Source organism: Triticum aestivum, chromosome 2B, assembly GCF_018294505.1.
Source record: "Triticum aestivum cultivar Chinese Spring chromosome 2B, IWGSC CS RefSeq v2.1, whole genome shotgun sequence".
NCBI classification, from domain to species: Eukaryota; Viridiplantae; Streptophyta; class Magnoliopsida; order Poales; family Poaceae; genus Triticum; species Triticum aestivum.
Window position 1 is genome coordinate 441,475,015 of NC_057798.1, and position 19,620 is coordinate 441,494,634.

General features: G+C 47.4%; 1 pseudogene; it reads left to right on the forward strand.

Annotated features, from left to right (window-relative positions):
• The first annotated feature begins 708 nt into the window (after positions 1–708).
• On the forward strand, positions 709–3,145 carry LOC123039248 (protein GID8 homolog; annotated as a pseudogene).
• Positions 3,146–19,620: the final 16,475 nt, after the last annotated feature.

Here is a 19,620-nt window from a genome sequence, read left to right on the forward strand (position 1 = left end):
AACTCTTTTCAAAATTGATGAACTTTTTTTAGAATTGATGAACTTTTTTTCAAATCCGATGAACTTTTTTTAATTTGGATGAACTTTATTCAAATCCGATGAACTTTTTTTGGAAATTTTGATGAACTTTTTTAAAAATTGCAAGAACTTTTTCAAATTTGATGAACTTTTCTTAAAATTACACGAACGTTTTGTAGAAAATGATGAACTGTTCTTCAAAGCCAGTGAACATTTTTGAATTCAAATTTTTTTCTTTTCTTTTTTGTGATTTGTTTTTCATAATATCAACGGTTGACTGTTTTCTTAAGTGTACGGACCTGTAAACGCGATCGATGGAACAAACACCCAGCGACGAAGGGAACCAGCAATCGATCGATTTAGCGAACACCCATCGACGGAGGGAACCAGGAGCGAACCCATCCCTATATGGGCCGGCCCACGGGGAGATGGTGCGTGGGCGCCAGCTAAGGGAACTGGCGCCCGCAGCGCCAATTAGGAGCTCCCCACCGGTCGAGCGTTCGGCCAGTGCGCCGATTCCAAACGTTTCCCACGCAAGTTTCTCTCTTGAGAGATATCCTGAGCCATAGGATCGTGAGCAACCAGGCCGTGGAAAGAAATCCCGTAATCAGCGCCCCAGATTGCAAGTACTTGCCATCACGCTCACGTACCACCTCGAGCCTCGCCGTTGTCGCTCCCGTCCATGAAACCATGCGCACATCATCTCCGTGTCGCTTCTCCCTTGCGTGTTCCATCGCGTCGGCGAGCCCCCTGGCCCGGCCGTCCCTGGTTTTCTCTACCACCGATGCTCCAACCCCCTCACCCAACACCCTTTCATTTCACGAGTGTCGCTGCCATCGCCGCGCATATTCTCTGTCATCGCGGTGCAGTCAAATCCTTCCCCCGGCCTCCATCGCGTCTTTGAATAAGGTGGTGATGGCGTGACGAGTGGGAGAGGAACCTAAGCGATGCCAAGGTCTACAAGGAGGAGATGAATTTCCTTGTCATGTTGGGCTTCGTCGACAGTTTCTAAAATCGAGTCCGGTACCCAACGTACTGTGTGCCCCCATACTTACATAGATCCCCTCTTACTACTGCAGTTCTCCTGGATTAAAACTGCACCGGACATTGGATTCTCACTGGAGTGTGATTAATGCGGTTTCGCTGCAGCAGACATTGACCTAGCGACCATCTCCGTGTTGAAGGAGGTGAGGGGAGTGGTTCAGACGGGAATGTTTTGAAGGCTATTGAGAAGAGCAACAATCATAACCCCACGGTCCGGTTTTGTTTCTGTTTCTCTTAATTTCAGTTTGTATTTCGCTATCAAAAAAGTCAATGGAGGGGGAGCGATGATCTTACAATTTTGGGTAACTTTGTTGTATGCCTGTATGTGCTAAGGACTTTCTTGGTTCTCCACTACATTTGCAGATTGCTGGTGAGTGATATGTATTAATTTTTCATCAAAAATACCCCATAGCATAGTGGAACAAAATGTTAATCCATCATCGATTATTGATGTGGCTTGTCTTTGGACCATGCTTTTTTGTTATAAGTTGTTCTTCTTCTACATGGAACTTAGGTATATGCCCATAAGAAATTAGATCTTTGTGTAACTAAGAAGAAAACTGTATTTGCTCCTTTTAGCCAGTGGTGTAATGATATTGTTTGTATACTGCTGACTGAAGTTTTGTATTATATTACGACTATATATATATAGCTGGTGTAGGGTTTTATAGTGCATTTTTTTCACAATAGAGTTTGGTCACAACCATTTGTAAAAATTGAATTTTCTCTATAGAGCCTTCATTAAATTTTAACTTCTTTTCTTGACTCATGTATTATGACATTCAGATTCAGGGTACACATTCCCAATAATACTTTCATCTGCAACTACAAAAGCTGATAAAGTTGATTCTCGTGGGGTAAATACATCAAGCTCTAGAGTTTGGTAAATAAGAACTTGCACCAAGAGGCGAAGAAAATGTATTTTCCAGTTAAAATATCTCCCTTGCTTTAAGAACCAGGCTTCAAACATATATTAGTCAGAATACAGTTCTTGCTATTAGCTTGATTTTTTCCTGGTAATACCATTATGCTTAAGACCATGCTCTAATGTTTCTTCTATTTTGTATTTTTTTGGCAATTTTCAGCAAGCCTTTCTGGACGAACTAGAGAAAATGATAGCTACTGTTGGGTGTTTCTCGACACTTGAAGACTGCAAGTGAAGTTAAAGCTGCTATCTTTAAAGCCAAACCCATGAGAAAGGCATGTACTTAGTTGCAGAGCCTTGTATATGTTGTGATGCCCTTCCTATTTTCTTATCTATATTATGATTTAATGTCACTGCAGTGTACCATTTGCAATGACAACAAATTACTTACTTGCTTGTCTATCAAATAATTTAATGTCAATGAGGCATGTATAAGAGGACAATAAGCTTGTTTCTTTCCTTCTGTTTTTCTATCCACAAAAAGGTGGAAAAGCTCCTACATTTCACATAATGATGGTCAATGATAGCTGTTCAGTATGGTTCCAACATAAATTTTGTTTATATCTGAAAATTTTAAGAATACCAGAAGCATTCATCCTCATGATATGGATATCATACTTAAACGAGCTTCAGATTAGTTATCTTTGTACTCAATCTTTTGTTTATAATTCTGCATAAGAGGCATTGGAACATGCATGTGTCGTGCCTTTAGTTGTCACATCGATTTTCTTGACAAATTTCAGGGGTTCCAGTTACAGAATGTCGGATGTCCTATGTCTATATTGGACAAAATGTCACAGGAAAGGCCAGTCAGCAGGTGACTTCACACATCAAATCGAATCAATGGTGAGTTTCTACAGCCACATGAGTGCAAAATCCCCACAATTGGTAGCCTCTCCTTTAGTATCACACATGTGTTGTGTCACTAAGTTAGAGCCTCAGCTGTGGTGTACATATTTTTAGGCTACTGATTTTTAGGCCACTGATGCAGTATCGGCATGCTTTATAAAATTATCTGGGTATTGCAAAAATACATAGTGCATCAAAATTGAGCATTAGCTGTGATCTACATATTTTCAGGCTACTGATTTTTAGGCCTCTGATGCAGTATCAGTGTTAGGAGCTAGGGTTCTGCCCAGCCTTGGTCGTAAGCTGTAGGGGAAGGAGGGGGAGGGCGAGGGCTTGAGCGCGGCGGCCGGCGGCGTGGCGCCGTCCTGGCGCGTGTGGCGGCGGCGAAGGAAGGAGGCGGCTAGGGTTTTAGGGTTCCGGCTCGCAATAGAAATAGTCTTATTGCTTGAATCTCAAAATAGTCTTACAAGTTGTATATATAACCACGATGTGAAATAAAAACTAAGATAACTTGCGGGCTAAGATTGCCCGGTGGGCCTCCTGCGGCCGTAGGTCCAGCCGGTCATAACATCTCTCCCCGCCTGCGCAAACACCTTGTCCTTGAGCTAAAAGTCGGGGTAATGCTGGCTGAACTCCTCGCGCTGCTCCCAAGTAGCGTCCTCCTCTGGCAGTCCAGCCCACTAAATCAACACATACCAGGAGTCGCGATGCACCTGAGCCTTCAACGCCTTCTCCGGCTCAGGAAGGAGACGCCCGTCCGTGACGGGCGGTAGCGCTGGTGGGGCCGCAGGTGGCTCTCCGCGGAAGGGCTTGAGCAGACCCACATGGAAGACATCATGGATCCGCGTGCCTGCCAGAAGCTGAAGATGGTAAGCCACCTTCCCAATGCGTTCCAGGATAGCAAAGGGACCGGCATAGCGAGGACCCAGCTTTCTCTTCGCGTGTGGGTCCAAGGACTGCGTAGAGCGATGAAGTAGACGTAGCCAGACCCAATCACCCACCGCGAACTCCGCCTCGCGATGGTGGCCGTTATAGTAATGTTTGGCCAACTGCTGGGCCTAAAGGAGGCGTTGCCGGACTTCTGCCAGCATCTCATCACAGTTCCTCAGAAGAGCACCGGCCACCTCGGTCCGTGCAAAGGCCGGATCAACCGGAAGAATCGGCGGGGGTGGTCGGCCATAAACCACCTCAAAAGGCGTAGCACGGAGGGCGGAGTGATAAGAGGTGTTGTAGCAGTACTCCGCCCACAATAGCCAGTCCACCCATGCGCGAGGTCGATCACCTATAACACAACACAAATACATGGCAATTACCTTGTTAACGATCTCGGACTGGCCGTCCATCTGAGGGTGGAAGGCGGTGCTCAGGCGGAGCTTCACACCCGCCAGCCGGAAGAGGTCGCACCACACATGTCCTGTCAACATGGGGTCCCGATCACTGACGATCGAAGAAGGGAACCCGTGGAGACGGACAATGCCATTGAAGAAGGCCCGAGCAACAGACGCCGCTGTGTAGGGATGGCCGAGCGCGATGAAGTGAGCATACTTGGAGAAGCGGTCGACCACTGTGAGAATGACGGACTTGCCGCCCACCTTGGGGAGGCCCTCAATGAAGTCCATGGAGATGTCTGCCCAGACCTGGGACGACACCTTCAAAGGCTGAAGCAAGCCAGCCGACCGTAGAGTCTCCGTTTTGTTGCGCTAACACGTCACACAAGACCGTACCCAGTCACGGACTAGGGCATGATCACCTGGAATGTAGAAGTCAGCATGGAGACGATGGTGTGTCTTCTGCACACCCTCATGGCACGCCGAGTGGGCGAGGCGCAACACCTGATGATGAAGATCGTCGTGCGCTGGGACGAAGACCCGGCGCCCATGGAGGAGCAGGTCGTCGGCGAGGTGCCACGGCTCCTCCAGCTCCCCCGTTGCCATCTGTTGCTGAAGGAGGAGAGAGTCGGCCGTGGCTGCGGTCGCCCACCGAATGTCGGCGTAGAGGGCGAAGGAGGGCCCGATGATGATGCAGAAGGCCGCCCCCTCAGCCACACCGTCGTCCACATCGGCATCACACCGAGACAGGGCGTCGGCGACGGTGTTAAGGCGACCCGGCCGATACTCGATGGTGAAGTCAAACTTGAAGAGTTTACTGATCCACTGGTGCTGCGGCACGGTCAAGAGCCTCTGATCCAGCATGAATTTGAGGCTGTAATGGTCCGTGCGGATCCGGAAGGAGCGACCCCAAAGATAGGGCCGCCAATGGCGCACTGCCTGCACCAACCCAATGAGCTCGCGCTCATAAGCCGCCAGTTTAAGATGGCGTGCGGCAAAGGGCCGGCTGAAGAAGGCAAGGGGTCCATCGCCCTGATGAAGGACCGCACCGAACCCCGCACCGAAGGCATCGCAGTCGACGGTGAACGGGAGGTCGAAATCAGGCATCTGCAGGACGAGACCCGTCGTGAGGGCCCCCTTGAGGGCCTCGAATGCTGTAGTGGCCTCCTCATCCCAAGAGAAGGCGTCGCGACGGAGAAGGCGTGTGAGCGGGGCCGCGATGAGGCCAAACTCCAGGATGAACTTCCGATAGTACCCCGCGAGGCCCAGGAAGCCGCGAAGAGCCCGCGAAGACTGCGGTATCGGCCACCTTGTCGGCGTCCATGGCCACCCCCTCGGCCGAGATGACGTGGCCAAGGTAAGCGACAGAAGGCGTCCCGAACGAGCACTTTGAGCGCTTAAGATGAAGATGATGTGCCTGAAGCTCGTTGAAGACGATGGCCACATGCTGGAGGTGTTGGAAATATGCCCTAGAGGCAATAATAAAAGGATTATTATTATATTTCCTTGTTCATGATAATTGTCTTTATTCATGCTATAATTGTATTATCCGGAAATCATAATACACGTGTGAATACACAGACCATAATATGTCCCTAGTAAGCCTCTAGTTGACTAGCTCGTTGATCAACAAATAGTCATGGTTTCCTGACTATGGACATTAGATGTCGTTGATAACGGGATCACATCATTAGGAGAATGATGTGATGGACAAGACCCAACTCTAAGCATAGCACAAGATCGTGTAGTTTGTTTTGCTAGAGCTTTTCCAATGTCAAGTATCTTTTCCTTAGACCATAAGATCGTGTAACTCCCGGATACCGTAGGAGTGCTTTGGGTGTACCAAACGTCACAACGTAACTGGGTGACTATAAAGGTGCACTACAGGTATCTCCGAAAGTGTCTGTTGGGTTGACACGGATCGAGACTGGGATTTGTCACTCCGTATTACGGAGAGGTATCACTGGGCCCACTCGGTAGTGCATCATCATAATGAGCTCAAAGTGACCAAGTGTCTGGTCAAGGGATCATGCATTACGGTACGAGTAAAGTGACTTGCCGGTAACGAGACTGAACGAGATATTGGGATACCGACGATCGAGTCTCGGGCAAGTAACATACCGTCTGACAAAGGGAATAGTATACAGGATTGCTTGAATCCTCGACATCGTGGTTCATTCGATGAGATCATCGAGGAGTATGTGGGAGCCAACATGGGTATCCAGATCCCGCTGTTGGTTATTGACCGAAGAGCCATCTCGGTCATGTCTACATGTCTCCCGAACCCGTAGGGTCTACACACTTAAGGTTCGGTGACGCTAGGGTTGTATGAATATGAGTATGCAGCAAACCGAATGTTGTTCGGAGTCCCGGATGAGATCCCGGACATCACGAGGAGTTTCAGAATGGTCCGGAGGTAAAGAATTATATATAGGAAGTGCTGTTTTGGCCATCGGGAAAGTTTCGGGGTCACCCGGTATTGTACGGGACCACCGGAAGGGTCCCGGGGGTCCACCGGGTGGGGCCACCTATCCCGGAGGGCCCCGTGGGCTGAAGTGGGAGGGGAACCAGCCCCTAGTGGGCTGGTGCGCCCCCCACTTGCCCCCCCCCTGCGCCTTGTTGGGGAACGTTGCAGAAAATTAAAATTTTCCTACGGTTTCACCAAGATCCATCTATGAGTTCATCTAAGCAACGAGTCAAGGGAGAGAGTTTGCATCTACATACCACTTGTAGATCGCGTGCGGAAGCTTGCAAGGTGATGATGTAGTCGTACTCGACGTGATTCAAATCACCGATGACCAGCGCCGAACGGACGGCACCTCCGCGTTCAACACACGTACGGGACGGGAGACGTCTGCTCCTTCTTGATCCAGCAAGGGGGAAGGAGAGGTTGATGAAGATCCAGCAGCACGACGGCGTGGTGGTGGATGCAGGGCGTCACAGCAGCAGGGCTTCGCCGAGACTACGAGGGAGAGACGTAACGGGGGGAGATGGAGGCGCCAGGGGCTGGTGTATGAAGTCCCTCCTCTCCCCCACTATATATAGGGGTGCCAGGGGGGGCGCCGGCCCTAGTAGATGAGATCTACTAGGGGGGCGGCGGCCTAGGGGAGGTTTCCCTCCCCCCCAAGGCACCTAGGGGTGCCTTCCACCACTAGGACTCCTCCTAGGGGGAAACCCTAGGCGCATGGGCCTATAGGGGCTGGTGCCCTTGGCCCATGAAGGCCAAGGCGCACCCCTAACAGCCCATGTGGCCCCCCCGGGACAGGTGGCCCCACCCGGTGGACCCCCGGGACCCTTTCGGTGGTCCCGGTACAATACCGATAACCCCGAAACTTGTCCCGATGCCCGAAATAGCACTTCCTATATATAATTCTTTACCTCCGGACCATTCCGGAACTCCTTGTGACGTCCGGGATCTCATCCGGGACTCCGAACAACATTTGGGTTTTTGCATATACATATCTTCATAACCCTAGCGTCACCGAACCTTAAGTGTGTAGACCCTACGGGTTCGGGAGACATGCAGACATGACCGAGACGCTCTCAGTCAATAACCATCAGCGGGATCTGGATACCCATGATAGCTCCCACATGCTCCTCGATGTTGTCATCGGATGAACCACGATGTCGAGGATTCGATCAAACCCTGTATGCAATTCCCTTTGTCAATCGGTAAGTTACTTGCCCGAGACTCGATCGTCGGTATCCCAATACCTTGTTCAGTCTCGTTACTGGCAAGTCACTTTACTCGTACCGTAATGCATGATCCTGTGTCCAACACCTTGGTCACATTGAGCTCATTATGATGATGCATTACCGAGTGGGCCCAGAGATACCTCTCCGTCATACGGAGTGACAAATCCCAGTCTCGATCCGTGTCAACCCAACAACTACTTTCGGAGATACCTGTAATGCACCTTTATAGTCACCCAGTTACGTTGTGACGTTTGATACACCCAAGGCACTCTTACGGTATCCGGGAGTTACACGATCTCATGGTCGAAGGAAGAGATACTTGACACTGGCAAAGCTCTAGCAAAACGAACTACACGATCTTTTATGCTATGCTTAGGATTGGGTCTTGTCCATCACATCATTCTCCTAATGATGTGATCCCGTTATCAACGACATCCAATGTCCATAGTCAGGAAACCATGACTATCTGTTGATCACAACGAGCTGGTCAACTAGAGGCTTACCAGGGACATATTGTGGTCTAAGTATTCACACGTGTATTACGATTTCCGGATAATACAGTTATAGCATGAATAAAAGACAATTATCATGAACAATGAAATATAATAATACTTTTATTATTGCCTCTAGGGCATATTTCCAACAGTCTCCCACTTGCACTAGAGTCACCAATCTAGTTACATTGTGATGAATCGAACACCCATAGAGTTCTGGTGTTGATCATGTTTTGCACGCGAGAGAGGTTTAGTCAGCGGATCTGCGACATTCAGATTCGTGTGCACTTTGCAAATCTCTATATCTCCATCTTGAACATTTTCACGGATGGAGTTGAAACGACGCTTGATGTGCCTGGTCTTCTTGTGAAACCTGGGCTCCTTGGCGAGGGCAATAGCTCCAGTGTTGTCACAGAAGATTTTGATCGGCCCCGACGCATTGGGTATGACTCCTAGGTTGGTGATGAACTCCTTCACCCAAATCGCTTCATGCGCTGCCTCCGAGGCTGCCATGTACTCCGCTTCACACGTAGATCCCGCCACGACGCTCTGCTTGCAGCTGCACCAGCTTACTGCTCCACCATTCAACATATACACGTATCCGGTTTGTGACTTAGAGTCATCCAGATCTGAGTCGAAGCTAGCGTCGACGTAACCCTTTACGACGAGCTCTTCGTCTCCTCCATAAACGAGAAACATGTCCTTCGTCCTTTTCAGGTACTTTAGGATATTCTTGACCGCTGTCCAGTGTTCCTTGCCGGGATTACTTTGGTATCTTGCTACCAAACTTACGGCAAGGTTTACATCGGGTCTGGTACACAGCATGGCATACATAATAGATCCTATGGCTGAAGCATAGGGGATGACACTCATCTCTTCTTTATCTTTTGCCGTGGTCGGTGACTGAGCTGAGCTCAGTCTCACACCTTGTAACATGGGCAAGAACCCCTTCTTGGACTGATCCATTCTGAATCTCTTCAAAATCTTATCAAGGTATGTGCTTTGTGAAAGACCTATGAGGCGTCTCGATCTATCTCTATAGATCTTGATGCCTAATATATAAGCAGCTTCTCCAAGGTCCTTCATTGAAAAACACTTATTCAAGTAGGCCTTAATGCTGTCCAGAAATTCTATATTATTTCCCATCAAAAGTATGTCATCTACATATAATATGAGAAATGCTACAGAGCTCCCACTCACTTTCTTGTAAACGCAGGCTTCTCCATAAGTCTGCATAAACCCAAATGCTTTGATCATCTCATCAAAGCGAATGTTCCAACTCCGAGATGCTTGCACCAGTCCATAAATGGATCACTGGAGCTTGCATACTTTGTTAGCGTTCTGAGGATCGACAAAACCTTCCGGCTGCATCATATACAGTTCTTCCTTAAGATGCCCGTTAAGGAATGCCGTTTTGACGTCCATTTGCCATATCTCATAATCATAGTATGCGGCAATTGCTAACATGATTCGGACGGACTTTAGCTTTGCTACGGGAGAGAATGTCTCGTCGTAGTCAATCCCTTGAACCTGTCGATAACCCTTAGCGACAAGTCGAGCTTTATAGATGGTAACATTACCATCCGCGTCCGTCTTCTTCTTAAAGATCCATTTGTTTTCTATCGCTCGCCGATCATCGGGCAAGTCTGTCAAAGTCCATACTTTGTTTTCATACATGGATTCTATCTCGGATTTCATGGCTTCAAGCCATTTGTTGGAATCCGGGCCCGCCATTGCTTCTTCATAGTTCGAAGGTTCATTGTTGTCTAACAACATGATTTCCAGGACAGGGTTGCCGTACCACTCTGGTGCGGAACGTGTCCCTGTGGACCTACGAAGTTCAGCAGTAACTTGATCCGAAGTACCTTGATCATTATCATGGTTTTCCTCTTCAGTTGGTGTGGGCATCACAGGAACGGTTTCCTGCGCTGCGCCACTATCCCGCTCAAGAGGTAGTACTTCATCGAGTTCTACTTTCCTCCCACTTACTTCTTTCGAGAGAAACTCTTTTTCCAGAAAGCATCCGTTCTTGGCAACAAAGATCTTGCCTTCGGATCTTAAGTAGAAGGTATACCCTACAGTTTCCTTAGGGTATCCTATGAATACGCATTTTTCCGACTTGGGTTCGAGCTTTTCAGGTTGAAGTTTCTTGACATAAGCTTCGCATCCCCAAACTTTTAGAAACGACAGCTTAGGTTTCTTTCCAAACCATAATTCATACGGTGTCGTCTCAACGGATTTAGACGGTGCCCTATTTAAAGTGAATGTAGCTGTCTCTAGAGCGTATCCCCAAAATGATAGCGGTAAATCGGTAAGAGACATCATAGGCCGCACCATATCCAATAGGGTGCGATTACGACGTTCGGACACACCGTTTCGCTGAGGTGTTCCAGGCGGCGTGAGTTGTGAAACGATTCCACATTTCCTTAAGTGTGTACCAAATTCGTGACTTAAGTATTCTCCTCCACGATCTGATCGTAAGAATTTTATCTTTCGGTCACGTTGATTCTCTACCTCATTCTGAAATTCCTTGAACTTTTCAAAGGTCTCAGACTTGTGTTTCATTAAGTAGACATACCCATATCTACTCAAGTCATCAGTGAGAGTGAGAACATAACGATATCCTCCGCGAGCCTCAACGCTCATTGGACCGCACACATCGGTATGTATGATTTCCAACAAGTTGGTTGCTCGCTCCATTGTTCCGGAGAACGGAGTCTTGGTCATTTTGCCCAAAAGTCATGGTTCGCACGTGTCAAACGATTCATAATCAAGAGACTCTAAAAGTCCATCGGCATGGAGCTTCTTCATGCGCTTGACACCAATGTGACCAAGGCGGCAGTGCCACAAGTATGTGGGACTATCGTTATCAACTTTAAATCTTTTGGCATCTACACTATGAACATGTGTAATATTACGTTCGAGATTCATTAAGAATAAACCATTGACCATCGGAGCATGACCATAAAACATATCTCTCATATAAATCGAACAACCATTATTCTCAGACTTAAATGAGTAGCCATCTCGTATTAAACGAGATCCAGATACAATGTTCATGCTCAAACTTGGCACTAAATAACAATTATTGAGGTTCAAAACTAATCCCGTAGGTAAATGTAGAGGCAGCGTGCCGACGGCGATCACATCGACTCTGGAACCATTCCCGACGCGCATCGTCACCTCGTCCTTCGCCAGTCTCCATTTATTCCGCAGCTCCTGCTGTGAGTTACAAATATGAGCAACGGCACCGGTATCAAATACCCAGGAGTTACTACGAGTACTAGTAAGGTACACATCAATCACATGTATATCAAATATACCTTTGGTGTTGCCGGCCTTCTTATCCGCTAAGTATTTGGGGCAGTTCCGCTTCCAGTGACCCTTCGCCTTGCAATAAAAGCACTCAGTCTCAGGCTTGGGTCCATTCTTTGACTTCTTCCCGGTAACTGGCTTACCAGGCGCGGTAACATCTTTGCCGTCTTTCTTGAAGTTCTTCTTACCCTTGCCCTTCTTGAACTTAGTGGTCTTATTGACCATCAACACTTGATGTTCTTTCTTGATTTCAGCCTCTGCTGACTTCAGCATCGAGAACACTTCAGGAATGGTCTTTTCCATTCCCTGCATGTTGTAGTTCATCACAAAGCTCTTGTAGCTTGGTGGGAGCGACTGGAGTATTCTGTCAATGACCGCCTCATCTGGGAGGTTAATGTTCAGCTGGGTCATACGGTTGTGCAACCCAGACATCTTCAGGATGTGCTCACTGACAGAACTGTTTTCCTCCATCTTAAAACTGTAGAACTTGTCGGAGACATCATATCTCTCGACCCGGGCATGAGCTTGAAAAACTAGTTTCAGCTCTTCGAACATCTCATATGCTCCGTGGTGCTCAAAACGCTTTTGGAGCCCCGGTTCTAAGCTGTAAAGCATGCCGCACTAAACGAGGGAGTAATCATCAGCGCGAGTTTGCCAAGCATTCATAATGTCTTGGTTCTCTGGGACGGGAGCGTCACCTAGCGGTCCTTCTAGGACATATTGTTTCCTGGCAGCTATGAGGATGATCCTCAGGTTCCGGACCCAGTCCGTATAGTTGCTGCCATCGTCTTTCAGCTTGGTTTTCTCTAGGAACGCGTTGAAGTTCATGTTGACATGAGCGTTGGCCATTTGATCTACAAGACATATTTGCAAAGGTTTTAGACTAAGTTCATGATAATTAAGTTCTAATCAAATTATGAACTCCCACTTAGATTAGACATCCCTCTAGTCATCTAAGTGTTTACACGATCCGAGTTGACTAGGCCGTGTCCGATCATCACGTGAGACGGACTAGTCATCGTCAGTGAACATTCTCATGTTGATCGTATCTTCCATACGACTCGTGTTCGACCTTTCGGTCTCCGTGTTCCGAGGCCATGTCTGCACATGCTAGGCTCGTCAAGTTAACCCTAAGTGTTTTCGCTGTGTAAAACTGTCTTACACCCGTTGTATGTGAACGTAAGAATCCATCACACCCGATCATCACGTGGTGCTTAGAAGCGACGAACTGTAGCAACGGTGCACAGTTAGGGGAGAACACTTCTTGAAATTTTATAAGGAATCATCTTATTTACTACCATCGTCCTAAGTAAACAAGATGCATAGTACATAATAAACATCACATGCAATTATATAGTTGTGACATGATATGGCCAATATCATATAGCTCCATTGATCTTCATCTTCGGGGCTCCATGATCATCTTGTCACCGGCTTGACACCATGATCTCCATCATCATGATCTCCATCATCGTGTCTTCATGAAGTTGTCACGCCAACGACTACTTCTACTTCTATGACTAACGTTTAGCAATAAAGTAAAGTAGTTTACATGGCGTTATTCAATGACACGCAGGTCATACAAAAAAATAATGACAACTCCTATGGCTCCTGCCGGTTGTCATACTCATCGACATGCAAGTCGTGAATCCTATTACAAAGAACATGATCTCATACATCACAATTCATCATTCATCACAACTTCTGGCCATATCACATCACATGATCAATCGCTGCAAAAACAAGTTAGACGTCCTCTAATTGTTGTTGCATCTTTTACGTGGCTGCAATTGGGTTCTAGCAAGAATGTTTTCTTACCTACGAATCACCACAACGTGATTTTGTCAACTTCTATTTACCCTTCATAAGGGCCCTGTTCATCGGTTCCGCTCCAACTAAGGTGGGAGAGACAGACACCCGCCAGCCACCTTATGCAACTAGTGCATGTCAGTCGGTGGAACCGGTCTCACGTAAGTGTACGTGTAAGGTTGGTCCGGGCCGCTTCATCCCACAATACCGTTGAGCAAGAAAAGACTAGTAGAGGCAAGTAAGATGACAAAATCCACGCCCACAACAAAATTGTGTTCTACTCGTGCAAAGAGAACTACGCATAAACCTGGCTCATGATGCCACTGTTGGGGAACGTTGCAGAAAATTAAAATTTTCCTACGGTTTCACCAAGATCCATCTATGAGTTCATCTAAGCAACGAGTCAAGGGAGAGAGTTTGCATCTACATACCACTTGTAGATCGCGTGCGGAAGCTTGCAAGGTGATGATGTAGTCGTACTCGACGTGATTCAAATCACCGATGACCAGCGCCGAACGGACGGCACCTCCGCGTTCAACACACGTACGGGACGGGAGACGTCTGCTCCTTCTTGATCCAGCAAGGGGGAAGGAGAGGTTGATGAAGATCCAGCAGCACGACGGCGTGGTGGTGGATGCAGGGCGTCACAGCAGCAGGGCTTCGCCGAGACTACGAGGGAGAGACGTAACGGGGGGAGATGGAGGCGCCAGGGGCTGGTGTATGAAGTCCCTCCTCTCCCCCACTATATATAGGGGTGCCAGGGGGGGCGCCGGCCCTAGTAGATGAGATCTACTAGGGGGGGCGGCGGCCTAGGGGAGGTTTCCCTCCCCCCCAAGGCACCTAGGGGTGCCTTCCACCACTAGGACTCCTCCTAGGGGGAAACCCTAGGCGCATGGGCCTATAGGGGCTGGTGCCCTTAGCCCATGAAGGCCAAGGCGCACCCCTAACAGCCCATGTGGCCCCCCCGGGACAGGTGGCCCCACCCGGTGGACCCCCGGGACCCTTCCGGTGGTCCCGGTACAATACCGATAACCCCGAAACTTGTCCCGATGCCCGAAATAGCACTTCCTATATATAATTCTTTACCTCCGGACCATTCCGGAACTCCTTGTGACGTCCGGGATCTCATCCGGGACTCCGAACAACATTCGGGTTTCTGCATATACATATCTTCATAACCCTGGCGTCACCGAACCTTAAGTGTGTAGACCCTACGGGTTCGGGAGACATGCAGACATGACCGAGACGCTCTCAGTCAATAACCATCAGCGGGATCTGGATACCCATGATAGCTCCCACATGCTCCTCGATGTTGTCATCGGATGAACCACGATGTCGAGTATTCGATCAAACCCTGTATGCAATTCCCTTTGTCAATCGGTAAGTTACTTGCCCGAGACTCGATCGTCGGTATCCCAATACCTTGTTCAGTCTCGTTACTGGCAAGTCACTTTACTCGTACCGTAATGCATGATCCCGTGTCCAACACCTTGGTCACATTGAGCTCATTATGATGATGCATTACCGAGTGGGCCCAGAGATACCTCTCCGTCATACGGAGTGACAAATCCCAGTCTCGATCCGTGTCAACCCAACAGCTACTTTCGGAGATACCTGTAATGCACCTTTATAGTCACCCAGTTATGTTGTGACGTTTGATACACCCAAGGCACTCTTACGTTATCCGGGAGTTACACGATCTCATGGTCGAAGGAAGAGATACTTGACACTGGCAAAGCTCTAGAAAAACGAACTACACAATCTTTTATGCTATGCTTAGGATTGGGTCTTGTCCATCACATCATTCTCCTAATGATGTGATCCCGTTATCAACGACATCCAATGTCCATAGTCAGGAAACCATGACTATCTGTTGATCACAATGAGCTGGTCAACTAGAGGCTTACCAGGGACATATTGTGGTCTAAGTATTCACACGTGTATTACGATTTCCGGATAATACAGTTATAGCATGAATAAAAGACAATTATCATGAACAATGAAATATAATAATACTTTTATTATTGCCTCTAGGGCATATTTCCAACAGTCTCCCACTTGCACTAGAGTCACCAATCTAGTTACATTGTGATGAATCGAACACCCATAGAGTTCTGGTGTTGATCATGTTTTGCACGCGAGAGAGGTTTAGTCAGCGGATCTGCGACATTCAGATCCGTGTGCACTTTGCAAATCTCTATATCTCCATCTTGAACATTTTCACGGATGGAGTTGAAACGACGCTTGATGTGCCTGGTCTTCTTGTGAAACCTGGGCTCCTTGGCGAGGGCAATAGCTCCAGTGTTGTCACAGAAGATTTTGATCGGCCCCGACGCATTGGGTATGACTCCTAGGTCGGTGATGAACTCCTTCACATAAATCGCTTCATGCGCTGCCTCCGAGGCTGCCATGTACTCCGCTTCACACGTAGATCCCGCCACGACGCTCTGCTTGCAGCTGCACCAGCTTACTGCTCCACCATTCAACATATACACGTATCCGGTTTGTGACTTAGAGTCATCCAGATCTGAGTCGAAGCTAGCGTCGACGTAACCCTTTACGACGAGCTCTTCGTCTCCTCCATAAACGAGAAACATGTCCTTCGTCCTTTTCAGGTACTTCAGGATATTCTTGACCGCTGTCCAGTGTTCCTTGCCGGGATTACTTTGGTATCTTGCTACCAAACTTACGGCAAGGTTTACATCGGGTCTGGTACACAGCATGGCATACATAATAGATCCTATGGCTGAAGCATAGGGGATGACACTCATCTCTTCTTTATCTTTTGCCGTGGTCGGTGACTGAGCTGAGCTCAGTCTCACACCTTGTAACATGGGCAAGAGCCCCTTCTTGGACTGATCCATTCTGAATCTCTTCAAAATCTTATCAAGGTATGTGCTTTGTGAAAGACCTATGAGGCGTCTCGATCTATCTCTATAGATCTTGATGCCTAATATATAAGCAGCTTCTCCAAGGTCCTTCATTGAAAAACACTTTTTCAAGTAGGCCTTAATGCTGTCCAGAAATTCTATATTATTTCCCATCAAAAGTATGTCATCTACATATAATATGAGAAATGCTACAGAGCTCCCACTCACTTTCTTGTAAACGCAGGCTTCTCCATAAGTCTGCATAAACCCAAATGCTTTGATCATCTCATCAAAGCGAATGTTCCAACTCCGAGATGCTTGCACCAGTCCATAAATGGATCGCTGGAGCTTGCATACTTTGTTAGCGTTCTGAGGATCGACAAAACCTTCCGGCTGCATCATATACAGTTCTTCCTTAAGATGCCCGTTAAGGAATGCCGTTTTGACGTCCATTTGCCATATCTCATAATCATAGTATGCGGCAATTGCTAACATGATTCAGACGGACTTTAGCTTCGCTACGGGAGAGAATGTCTCGTCGTAGTCAATCCCTTGAACCTGTCGATAACCCTTAGCGACAAGTCGAGCTTTATAGATGGTAACATTACCATCCGCGTCCGTCTTCTTCTTAAAGATCCATTTGTTTTCTATCGCTCGCCGATCATCGGGCAAGTCTGTCAAAGTCCATACTTTGTTTTCATACATGGATTCTATCTCAGATTTCATGGCTTCAAGCCATTTGTTGGAATCCGGGCCCGCCATTGCTTCTTCATAGTTCGAAGGTTCATTGTTGTCTAACAACATGATTTCCAGGACAGGGTTGACGTACCACTCTGGTGCGGAACGTGTCCTTGTGGACCTACGAAGTTCAGCAGTAACTTGATCCGAAGTACCTTGATCATTATCATGGTTTTCCTCTTCAGTTGGTGTGGGCATCACAGGAACGGTTTCCTGCGCTGCGCCACTATCCCGCTCAAGAGGTAGTACTTCATCGAGTTCTACTTTCCTCCCACTTACTTCTTTCGAGAGAAACTCTTTTTCCAGAAAGCATCCGTTCTTGGCAACAAAGATCTTGCCTTCGGATCTTAAGTAGAAGGTATACCCTACAGTTTCCTTAGGGTATCCTATGAATACGCATTTTTCCGACTTGGGTTCGAGCTTTTCAGGTTGAAGTTTCTTGACATAAGCTTCGCATCCCCAAACTTTTAGAAATGACAACTTAGGTTTCTTTCCAAACCATAATTCATACGGTGTCCTCTCAACGGATTTAGACGGTGCCCTATTTAAAGTGAATGTAGCTGTCTCTAGAGCGTATCCCCAAAATGATAGCGGTAAATCGGTAAGAGACATCATAGACCGCACCATATCCAATAGGGTGCGATTACGACGTTCGGACACACCGTTTCGCTGAGGTGTTCCAGGCGGCGTGAGTTGTGAAACGATTCCACATTTCCTTAAGTGTGTACCAAATTCGTGACTTAAGTATTCTCCTCCACGATCTGATCGTAAGAATTTTATCTTTCGGTCACGTTGATTCTCTACCTCATTCTGAAATTCCTTGAACTTTTCAAAGGTCTCAGACTTGTGTTTCATTAAGTAGACGTACCCATATCTACTCAAGTCATCAGTGAGAGTGAGAACATAACGATATCCTCCGCGAGCCTCAACGCTCATTGGACCGCACACATCGGTATGTATGATTTCCAACAAGTTGGTTGCTCGCTCCATTGTTCCGGAGAACGGAGTCTTGGTCATTTTGCCCAAAAGGCAGGGTTCGCACGTGTCAAACGATTCATAATCAAGAGACTCTAAAAGTCCATCGGCAAGGAGCTTCTTCATGCGCTTGACACCAATGTGACCAAGGCGGCAGTGCCACAAGTATGTGGGACTATCGTTATCAACTTTAAATCTTTTGGCATCTACACTATGAACATGTGTAATATTACGTTCGAGATTCATTAAGAATAAACCATTGACCATCGGAGCATGACCATAAAACATATCTCTCATATAAATCGAACAACCATTATTCTCAGACTTAAATGAGTAGCCATCTCGTATTAAACGAGATCCAGATACAATGTTCATGCTCAAACTTGGCACTAAATAACAATTATTGAGGTTCAAAACTAATCCCGTAGGTAAATGTAGAGGCAGTATGCCGACGGCGATCACATCAACTCTGGAACCATTCCCGACGCGCATCGTCACCTCGTCCTTCGCCAGTCTCCGTTTATTCCGCAGCTCCTGCTGTGAGTTACAAATATGAGCAACGGCACCGGTATCAAATACCCAGGAGTTACTACGAGTACTGGTAAGGTACACATCAATCACATGTATATCAAATATACCTTTGGTGTTGCCGGCCTTCTTATCCGCTAAGTATTTGGGGCAGTTCCGCTTCCAGTGACCCTTCCCCTTGCAATAAAAGCACTCAGTCTCAGGCTTGGGTCCATTCTTTGACTTCTTCCCGGTAACTGGCTTACCAGGCGCGGTAACATCTTTGCCGTCTTTCTTGAAGTTCTTCTTACCCTTGCCCTTCTTGAACTTAGTGGTCTTATTGACCATCAACACTTGATGTTCTTTCTTGATTTCAGCCTCTGCTGACTTCAGCATCGAGAACACTTCAGGAATGGTCTTTTCCATTCCCTGCATGTTGTAGTTCATCACAAAGCTCTTGTAGCTTGGTGGGAGCGACTGGAGGATTCTGTCAATGACCGCCTCATCTGGGAGGTTAATGTTCAGCTGGGTCATACGGTTGTGCAACCCAGACATCTTCAGGATGTGCTCACTGACAGAACTATTTTCCTCCATCTTACAACTGTAGAACTTGTCGGAGACATCATATCTCTCGACCCGGGCATGAGCTTGAAAAACTAGTTTCAGCTCTTCGAACATCTCATATGCTCCGTGGTGCTCAAAACGCTTTTGGAGCCCCGGTTCTAAGCTGTAAAGCATGCCGCACTAAACGAGGGAGTAATCATCAGCGCGAGTTTGCCAAGCATTCATAATGTCTTGGTTCTCTGGGACGGGAGCGTCACCTAGCGGTCCTTCTAGGACATATTGTTTCCTGGCAGCTATGAGGATGATCCTCAGGTTCCGGACCCAGTCCGTATAGTTGCTGCCATCGTCTTTCAGCTTGGTTTTCTCTAGGAACGCGTTGAAGTTCATGTTGACATGAACGTTGGCCATTTGATCTACAAGACATATTTGCAAAGGTTTTAGACTAAGTTCATGATAATTAAGTTCTAATCAAATTATGAACTCCCACT